This window comes from Echinops telfairi, unplaced genomic scaffold (genome assembly GCF_000313985.2).
Source record: "Echinops telfairi isolate 266 unplaced genomic scaffold, ASM31398v2 ScPeMD7_2573;HRSCAF=3158, whole genome shotgun sequence".
Taxonomy (NCBI): Eukaryota; Metazoa; Chordata; class Mammalia; order Afrosoricida; family Tenrecidae; genus Echinops; species Echinops telfairi.
Genome location: NW_022106471.1, coordinates 16,685,554 through 16,695,117, shown reverse-complemented (window position 1 = coordinate 16,695,117; position 9,564 = coordinate 16,685,554). Strand labels below are relative to the sequence as shown.

The 9,564-nt window shown below is 51.4% G+C and overlaps 1 long non-coding RNA gene across 1 annotated transcript in view; it reads right to left on the bottom strand.

The window, feature by feature from the left end:
• The window catches only part of LOC123522155, a 50,586-nt gene that overhangs the window by 5,985 nt on the left and 35,037 nt on the right, over positions 1 to 9,564 (bottom strand). The window contains exons 3-4 of the long non-coding RNA XR_006680445.1: positions 8,538 to 8,834; positions 8,290 to 8,447 (exon numbers count right to left, since the gene is read on the bottom strand). This is a non-coding gene — a long non-coding RNA (uncharacterized LOC123522155). The remainder of the gene's footprint in view (positions 1 to 8,289; positions 8,448 to 8,537; positions 8,835 to 9,564) is intronic.

Sequence of the window (9,564 nt, the reverse complement as noted above, 5' to 3'; positions counted from 1 at the left end):
CTAATGCCGGGGGCTTAAGTGGAGAGGAAATGTTTTGAGAATGATGAGGGCAATGAATGTACAAATGTGTTTTACACAATTGATGTATGTATGGATTGTGATAAAAGTTGTATGAGCCCCTAATAAAATGATTAAAATTTTAAAAAAGAGACGTAAGAGCCCCCACTAAAAGTATTTAATAATAAAATAAAATAACGCTGTGGCTATCAGAGTAAAGGTGCATTATTAAAGTCCATTGTGCCTGTTTCATTTCTTTAAACTAATTTCAAGGTATAGTTGGCATTGAATAAACTGCACGTGTTTAAAGCATACAACCCAGTGTTTTGACATGTGTGTACACCGTGAAGCGTCCTCACAAACCGAGGTCATGAACGTCTTCAACACCCCCAAAGCTGCCTCGTGTCTATTGAAACTCCCCCTTCCCGCTCCTCCCGGCCTACCTGCCCCTCCGACCACCGCCAGTCTGCCTTCTGTGCCTGGAGTAGGTCGGATGGTTTAAAATTTTATCTAAGTGGAATCCTACAGCACCTGTTGTTTTCCCACACTCGCTCACTCGACATCAATTGCTGAGACTCACCCTGTCGGTGCATGTATCAGCAGTTCCTTCCTGAGTCATGTTCCATGAGTAGCCCTGGTGGCGTGGAGGGTGACCCGTAGGGCTAACTGCAAAGTTGGCAGTTCGAAAAACTCCTTGGGAGAAAGAGGAGACTTTCTATTCCTGGGAAGAGTTCCAGTCTCAGAAGCCCACAGGGTCTGCTCCACACTGTCCTGTGAGGGCACTGTGAGTCAGCACTGACTCGAGGGCAGTGAATTTGAGTTTTCTGGTTAGTGCTGTGACAGGAGCCCAGGCAGTGTAGTGGGTTAAGCACTGGGCCACTAGCCACAAGGTCAGCAGTTAGAAACCAGCAGCAGCTTTGCCGGAGGGGGGTTCGTAGTTCTGCTTCCATAATCACGGACCAAGGGACCCACAGGAGCAGTTCCGCTCTGTCCTCCACGGTCACCAGGACTTTGATGGCAGTGAGTTGGGGAGGAGGGCAGGGGTTAGTGCTATTGCAGCTAAAATAGCTATGAACACTCCTTTACCAATTCCTCTGACTTTTATATTTCTTTTTTTTTTTTAATCATTTTATTGGGGGCTCGTACAACTCTTATCACAATCCATCCATCTATTATGTCAAGCTCATTTGTACATTTGTTGCCACCATCATTCTTAGAACATTTGCTTTCTACTTGAGCCCTTGGCTGACTTTTCTTTTTAATGTCGGGGTATTTGGTATGTATCTAGTGGAGTGTACAGGCCTAGGTTATCTACAAAACCCTCCTCTTCCCTCAGCTGCCTCCCTGCCTTGTCAAGTTTAACTGGACAAACTGGTTCTGTGAGTCAGGCAGAAGCCACCACCTGGCCCCCACGCTGCCTTCCAGGCTGCTCTTTGATCAGGGCACTTGGTGGGGGCACAGCTGTGGCTTTGAGTGCCATCATGTTGATTTTCAAGTCACCCCTTGGGAAAGGTCCCAGGGGCTCTTCCCAACATGGTCATAATTATGTTCTCTGGTCACTTGGACTTTCAACTGCAGGGTGTGTTCCCAAATTGGCAACTTCCCTGATAACAGCTGGGATCTTTAACTGCCAGGCCACCAGGGATCCTTGAAGCAAAATCCCATTAAAAACCCACTGCCATCGAAAGGGCTCTGACTCATAGGGACTCTGTAGGACAGAGCAGGGTTTCCAGGGCTGTGATCTTTACAGAGAAAAACCGCCAGATCTGTGGTAGCTGCCTAATTTCATGTCAACTTGAAGGTCTATAAAAGCTAGGGGTGGTATCCAACCTGACAATCAGGTCACAGATGATGGTGCCTCCTTGTGGGCGTGGCCTGCTCATAAAGAGGGCCCTGGGAACCTCCCTCCCTCTCTCCACCTTCACCTTCCTGCTGGCTGACCCAGATTGCTGCCAGAGCCCAGGGATGTAAGTTACCACCACCATTGGAGCCACTCAACCTTGTACCCACCAGCCTGTGAACTTCCTGCATTCTGCATCGTGGCTTATGGCTGTGTGAGTCTGAAGAGGGACTTGTGGACTAGTATCAGACTCATGGGCTGGGATGTTTTCTCAATATATAATGACGTCTTGATAGAAAGCTCTTTCTCATACATGCGCGAGTGCTCTGGATTTGTTTCTCTAGTCCACCTGCCCTCTAACACGGCATCTTTCTCCCACGGAGCAGCTCCTTGGTGGACACGGCCGACCTTTCGTTATTAGCTGCGCACTTAACAGCTATGCCACCAGGGATGCTGGGAGCATAAACAGTTCCCTGGAATTTAATAAGGAGTCAGAAGAGATGCATAAAAGATTCCTGGCAATGCAGTGACTACCGCTCTTACTGCTGCCTGGGGAGCTGGAGAAGGCTCCCAGGGAGATGATATTTGAGCTGGATCTTAGAGGAGGAAGGACGAGAACTCGTCCTGCAGAGGAGAGGGGGGAGGGCACTCTGAGACAGGAGAAAGCACTGAAATACCTCCGGCCGAAGCGGGTCCAGGGATAGCTGTGAGGTGCAGCTGAGGCTGGCTATGGCTGGTTCAGAGCCCTGGCCCTTGTCCTCCGAGCAGCGATGACACTACAGAGCCCGGAGGCAGCCAGTCCAGAGCTGTACTGAGACAGAGGGAGGGCACAAAAGGGAGGTGGAGCGTGCAGGAACAGTCAGCGGGCATCACAGCAGGGGTTAACTTCTGGAGAATTTACCCACAGACGAGGCAGGAATCACTGCCCCGCCCAGTCCCCATCTCGCCCTCTCTCCTGGGCCGGGTGTGGATCAGGACATTGGGATTCCACTGGCTGGTTTCTGAGCTTAAATCACCTTGCCTTCCTTGCTAGTCCCTTTCAGCCTGGATGCTCTGCCGAAACCTGCCGTCACGAAGGGTCAACCATGCACTCGGTTGGAAGTGAAAGCAGAGTTTCGTTGCAGAGTGGCAGGTGGGAGGGTGATTTCGTGTTCAGTATTGCAAGACAAGAGTAAAGTTCTTATCGGATCAAGGAGACAAGGGCCTGCATGCTCAAAGGCATCAGGGGGCACATGCCCAAAGGTTGCAAGGATGCTCAACCAAAGTCCTTCCTATTGTTACTGCCTCTATTTTCTAGGCTCCTAGAAGATGCCGACCCAGGCAGTCTCCATGGATCAAGGTGGACGAAACCAAACACCCTTTAAACAGCAGCTCCTGACGCAGGCGAGAATCTGGGCCCTGGAGCTCTTTGAGCTACAAGCAGTTCATGTCTCACATGCAGTGGAGATGTTGCTTCAGAGCAGCCGGGCAAACATTTTAGACCGAGCTGTGGTTTGATTAAAAATGGGGTTCAATGTGGACTTGGGGCAAAGCCCTGCTAGTCATGCTGAGCACCTTGATTTGGGATTGTTGACACAAATCCCCTCAGCCCCGTCACAACACACAAGCCTACCCTGACAAACACATGGTGCTGGGGCCGATGTCTCACGTGGGTCTCCTGCATGGACGGCAGAGTTCTACCACTGGCCCATCAGAGCACCCACCACCCACAGCCAGCACCCCAAAGCAAAACAAGCTCACTGCCATCGAGTCTGTGCCAACCGGCAGTGACCCTGTGGACGAGGAGCACTGCCCGTGCGTTTCAGAGACGGTCGCTCTTGACTGGAGTGGCATGACTCAACTTCCTCCTGAGGAGCAGCTGGTGGTGCCCCACTTCTGCCCAGGAGGCTGGCTGCCCAGGGCAGAGCCCGCTCTGCCACCAGGCATGTACATCTCCTAGTTCTCTGCCACCAGGCGTACGTTTCCACCGTGCCCTGCCCTGCCCTGCGCGCGCGCTCACACACACGAGTTCCTTCTCCAGGGGCCTTCAGGCCTCCTCTGGCTGCGCCCAGCACACACTGAGCACCCCAGCACCCCCACTACAGGATAACTCCTTCCGGGCAGGGTCGAAGCCTTTTTGTTCTGGGGACTGGGGTGCTAGAGATAGGGAGTCCAGCAGTGAGAGGCGCTGCCGGGACAGAGCCCTTCCACACCTCTGACCGGGCGAAAGAAGGGCAGAGGAGGCGTCTGCAAGAAGCTTCTAGAGCAGCGGTTCTCAATCTGTGGGTCTCGACCCCTCTGGGGGTCGACGACCCTTTCACAGGGGTCCCGTGATTCATAACAGCAGCAACATGACAGGGATGAAGTAGCAATGAAAAGCATTTTATGGTTGTGGGTCACCACCACATAAGGAACTGCATGAAAGGGTTGCGGCATGAGGAAGGTTGAGAACCACTGCTCTAAAGATTCTAAAAAGTCCTGGGGGCTTATTTGAGGAAGGGGCCTCATGGTAGGGAGAAGAGAGAAAAACAGCAGGATGGCCCTCCCTTTAATAGATTGATAATTAACACAGGGAACACAGAGTAGCTCAGCGCACCTGTGAAGAACAACGTATAAATATGACTGGTCAGAGCAAATCTGCGCAGAAGGACTTGCTTTGCTGTGCGACACTGCCGAGTCGGCCCGACTCAGAAGGACAGACCGCTGTCTGTCCTGCAACGCCCTCACAACTGTTGCCACATGTGGACCACGGAGGCACCCCCTGGGCCAAGCCTTCTCACGAAGGTCTTCCTCTTTTGGCTGACCTGCACTGCCACGCCTGGGGACCTTCTCCAGGGACTAGTTCCTGCTGATGAGATGTCCAAGGAGATGAAGTCTTGTCCTTCTTTCGCCCAAAGCACGTACTGGCTATACTTCTTCCAAGACAGACTTGTGTCTTTGTTTTTGTTTTTTAGCCGTTCTATTGGCACATAATTTACATATTACATACTTTAACATATGAAGGAGAATTGTACAATCATCACCATGGCAACATTAACGCATTCCCCCCCCCCCCCCAACATGGTTTAAACACCCTGTTCATGAGTTGTGCAATCACATTCAATGGTTCAATCTTCCGACAGTCTATGGCATATTTGGTATTCTCTTTGGCTATACCGTACTTCATTTTTGGTGCCAATTCCTCTTCATCCTTCCTTATGTCCTGTCCGGCCTCCCCAGCATAGGAGGGCATTGATAGTCCCACAGTCTGGCAGGGGCATCTCCGTCCTCAAAGCAACATCTCTGCTTCTTTACACAGAAATTAACCAACAAGGGCCCCCTGCACTCTCATACTGCCCTCAGCATTGTCGTCGAGCTATATAAGACACCAGAAGTCATCTCTGCTTCCTGTCCTTGTCTTCAGTTGTTGACATGCCGGGCCACATGCATGAAGACATCGAGGAGGAAATCAACCACTCATGACGGTTGCTGGGACCTGGAGTCGGGCTTTCTGCACCGCAGGGTGCGTGGGGATTTCTCTGAGGGTTCTCATTCAGCAACTCGGGAGCAGGGTTCAACATTCCGCATCTCTCACTGCTCCCAGATGGATGGTGGCTGCGTCGTGGGACGCGGGTTTAAGCAGCAGGGACCATAGAGGATGACGGGAGCAGCACAGGCTATTGCACTCAGAAGGCGAAACCAATGCTGCGGCTGTCCATTTGATCGCACCTGTCAGAGTGCCAGTTCTCAGTGGCTGGGGATTTGGAGGTAGATGAGCAGGTCTTTTGAGGTGCACTGAACGGCCCTAGAATGACCAACAGCTTCCGTTTGCATCCCACAGGATCTCTGGGGCATTTAGAAAAGGCTCCCCAAACACCATGGACCATGTTGGGATGGACAGAGGCCAGAGGGGGTGGTCAGGGCCATGGACTGAAGCCACGAAGGCCTGCTTAAGCTCACAGGTGGAGAGGACCATGGGGAAGGGTCATAGACATGCTGGAGCAGAGAATCCCCAGAGCCAAGGGCCAGGAATGGAAAGAGAAGACACTGTAGGAAGCCTTAGATGTCAAGCCTCAGCTTGCAATTTCTCTCAGGCTTGTAACTTAATTCTAAAGGAAGAGTGAGCTGGGCTTAGTTCTTGGGTCAGGTTTCACTGACGCGCCCAGTAAAAGAAGGAGAGTAAGAGTAGCCCTCCACAGAGAGCGGGGAGCAGTGTGTCGTTTCTCTACCGTCTTCCTTTAAGAGATGCGGTCAGGTCTTCCGTGCTGTATCCTCCCACCCCTCCTCTCCCCATCAGCCCTTTCCCAAGCCCCAGCCCCTCTCTGAGACCTGCTCCCCACCCTTGGAAGAGGAAGGCGAAGTCTCCAATGACCCAGCCATCCAGGGACGGTTCTAGAGAGCTTTTCTTCCAGCCCGGGCCATGTCAGCAATTGCGCAGCACAGGGTAACATGGGGGAGGGGTGCCCACATTAATTTCCTCTAGGCAAATGATAAGCTGGCAGGTTTGGCTCCGGGGAAGGACATAAAAGCCCATACACGGCCAAATGGGTCTTGGGACCGGAGCCTGGTACGAATGCAAATTAAAATAAAAACTATATCAACAGCAGCACAATGGCACCATTCACACCCCTTCGTTAGCAGCGGCTCTCTGGGGCCAATGCCCTGCAAAGACAGCTTCCCCTTCTGTCCCCTTCTAACGACAGTCCAAATCGCTCAACAAAGAGACGTGAAGGGCAAAAGCCATTTTAATGGATGTGGCTCCGGGGAGGCGGTGGTTGGGAAGTTTCATTTTGTGTGTGCAAATAAAAAAATAAACGGGATATGCCAGACCAGCTACAGGCCCTCCCTCCAGCTAAGGGGGTGGGGGGTGGGAAGGACCTGGCGATTCCAGAGACACCAAATTCCTCTTCTCAGAACTTGTCACATCTGCAATAGTGGCCCCAGGGCACCTGCCCCTCCCAGGTCTCCTGAGCCAGACCCAGGCTTGACTAGGCCGACAGAACGGCCTGCTCAAAGGCAGAGTCAATTCTGACTCAGAGACCACGCAGGAAAGAGTAGAATGTCCCATCAGGTTTCCAAGGCTGCCATAGTGACGGAGGCAGCTGCTGGGGGGTGGTCCTCCGCCCTCAGAGTGGTTCCTGGGTCCACACTGCCCGTCATCCTCTGGGTGAGCAGCAGGCCATGAATGACTGCCAGCCCTTAACCAGAGCTCATTCTGCCGGGTGTGAGAGGCACGGCCACCTGGGGACCTATGATTCTCTGCATCAAGAACAGAGCCCATTCATTCTATTTTCATGAACTTTGAACTTTGACCATCCATGCTGGGTGGTCACCAGGGTGAGGAGCCAAGGGTTTACCACAATGCACGAGCTATGGAATGTTCCAGGTGCCACTGGATCGACATGCCTTAGATACCTGTCTCTCCAAGTGACAGAGCGGCCCACCCACACCTCTCCCACATCACCCTGCTCTCAAGCTGCCCGACCTCTGCAGTGGTGTAGCCTCACTCAGGCTCACCCTCGCGCTCCCATTCTCTTCCGGCCCGCATCGCCTAGCTACACGAGCTTCCTCCCTCTAATATGAGGTAATAATTAATATGAGGTTGCATTTAATATGAGGTGCGGTAGTTACATCGTCTGTTGTCAACTTGAGACTTAAGAGTGAAGGGGTGGAGTTTAGCCTGACAATCAGGTCACAGCTTAATGACCTTATGTGAAGGCCCTAAGGAGATAAATAGCTTGCCGGAGATGGAACACGGGCTCACTCCCTGGGAGACGTTCCTGTTGAGAAGACACATGGAGCTACACTAGAGCCCTGGAGCTGGAGGAGCCACGTGGAGACCCACGCCAGCACAGAGATGCTTCCACTGTCACTGGATCCACAAGACTTTCCACCCACTGACCTGTGATCTTCCTGCATTCAGCATCATTGCATGTGTTGTGTGAGTCTGAAGAGGACTTTATAGATTGGTACCGGGCATATGGGCTAATATTGGACTTAAGGATTTGATTTGGACTAGGCTGGAATGTTTTTTCAATATTCAATTACTCTTGCATAGAAAGCTCTTTCTTACACACATATGAGCCTCCCTGGATTGTTTCTCTAGTCAACCCGCACTAACACGTGAGGCCGTATTTAATAGGAGGCAACAATCCCTGCTCTGCTCATTACACAGGCTGTGTGGACGCTCAAGAGAAACGGGACCCTGAGAAAGCCGCCAGCTTGGCTTACGGGCCTTGGTGGAACCACCTACACGGAGGCAACAGCACTGAGCCATCTGTGATGGCCAAACAGTCCTGCTTGTTGGGAAGTGCGACACTCTCTTCCTCTCCACCAGTCCTTCCACAGGGCACATTGAGGTTTTCATACACCGACCCGAAATGAACCCCCAGCACGTTAAAATGGTGGAAGCCAAAACAATCAAAGGAGTCACCCCAACTCGGTCCTCTTGGGACTGCCTCAGAGGGCTTCATCTGCAGGGGCCTGAGACTCACCCTGGGTTCCCCCAGACATCAGGCGGAAGGGTCCGGAGATGATGGGTCGCCTTGTCCTCATCTTGCAGTGGCTTTCTCTTGATCCACCAGGTAGACCGTGAACTGCTTGCAGTTTAACAGCGACCACAGTCAACTGGAACACTTCTCTTCTCGTCCATCTGTGCAAAAGGGTGGAAGAGGGGATTCTATGAGAGCCCCATGACCAGACTGCCTTTCCTCCCGACCCCAACCCCCAGTGGGGCAGTCACCAGGCTGTGTGGCTATCTCCCTTCTTCTGGACTGAGAATGATGAACGTGGTGTTATCAGCCATGGAGAGGCGAATATGCATTTATTGTGTATGTGTGTATGGGGTGTCGTAAGAGCACCCCACCCAGCTCTGTTTGCCCAGTACTTCCAAGCCCTGTTGCAGACCGTGCAGAAAGGTAGTGGTGTGCAGCTGAGCTGGCCAACTCCGGTCAGTCTTCACGTGTTTTGCGAATAAAACTCGGGTCACACGGAAGAGAGGAAGGAAGATGGGGACACCACAAGGAGCCTCTATAAAGACCTGTGAAAAAAAGAAAAAAGAAAAAAAAAAAAAGACCTGTGAAAGGTCATGGGACCAAGTGGAGACTGGAGTCATTCAGTCAGCATAGTAGGCAAGTCGGCTAGAGTAGGTGTGTTAGTCCAGGTGGACTAGAGAAACAAATTCATAGACACTCATATGTGTGTAAAAGGGAACTTTATATAAAGAGTAATTGTATATTAAGGGGGAACCGATCACAATGATCTACCTATAACCCCCTCCCTAGGGGATGGACAACAGAAAAGTGAGTGAAGGGAGACATCGGTCAGTGTAAGACATGAAAAATAGCAATTTATAAATTATCAAGGGTCCATGAAGGAGGGAGGGTGGTGGTGGGGGGAATGAGAAGCTGATACCAAGGGCTCAAGTATAAAGCAAATGTTTTGAGGATGATGATGGCAACAAATGTACAAATGTGCTTGACACATGGATGGATGGATGGATGGATTGTGATAAGAGTTGTACAAGCCCCCAATAAAAGTATTAAAAAAAAAAAAAGAAATCCCATCCCAGTCCAGATCAAGTCCGTAAGTCCGATATTAGCCCATATATCTGATACCAGTCTGTAAATTCCTCTTCCGACTTGTACAGCACATGCAATGACGCCAAGTGCAGAAAAATCACAGGCCTTAATGTAAACAAGTGGCCATCTAGCTTGGAAGCAACAAAGCCCACATGGAAGAAGCACACCAGCCTGTGTGATCACGAGGTG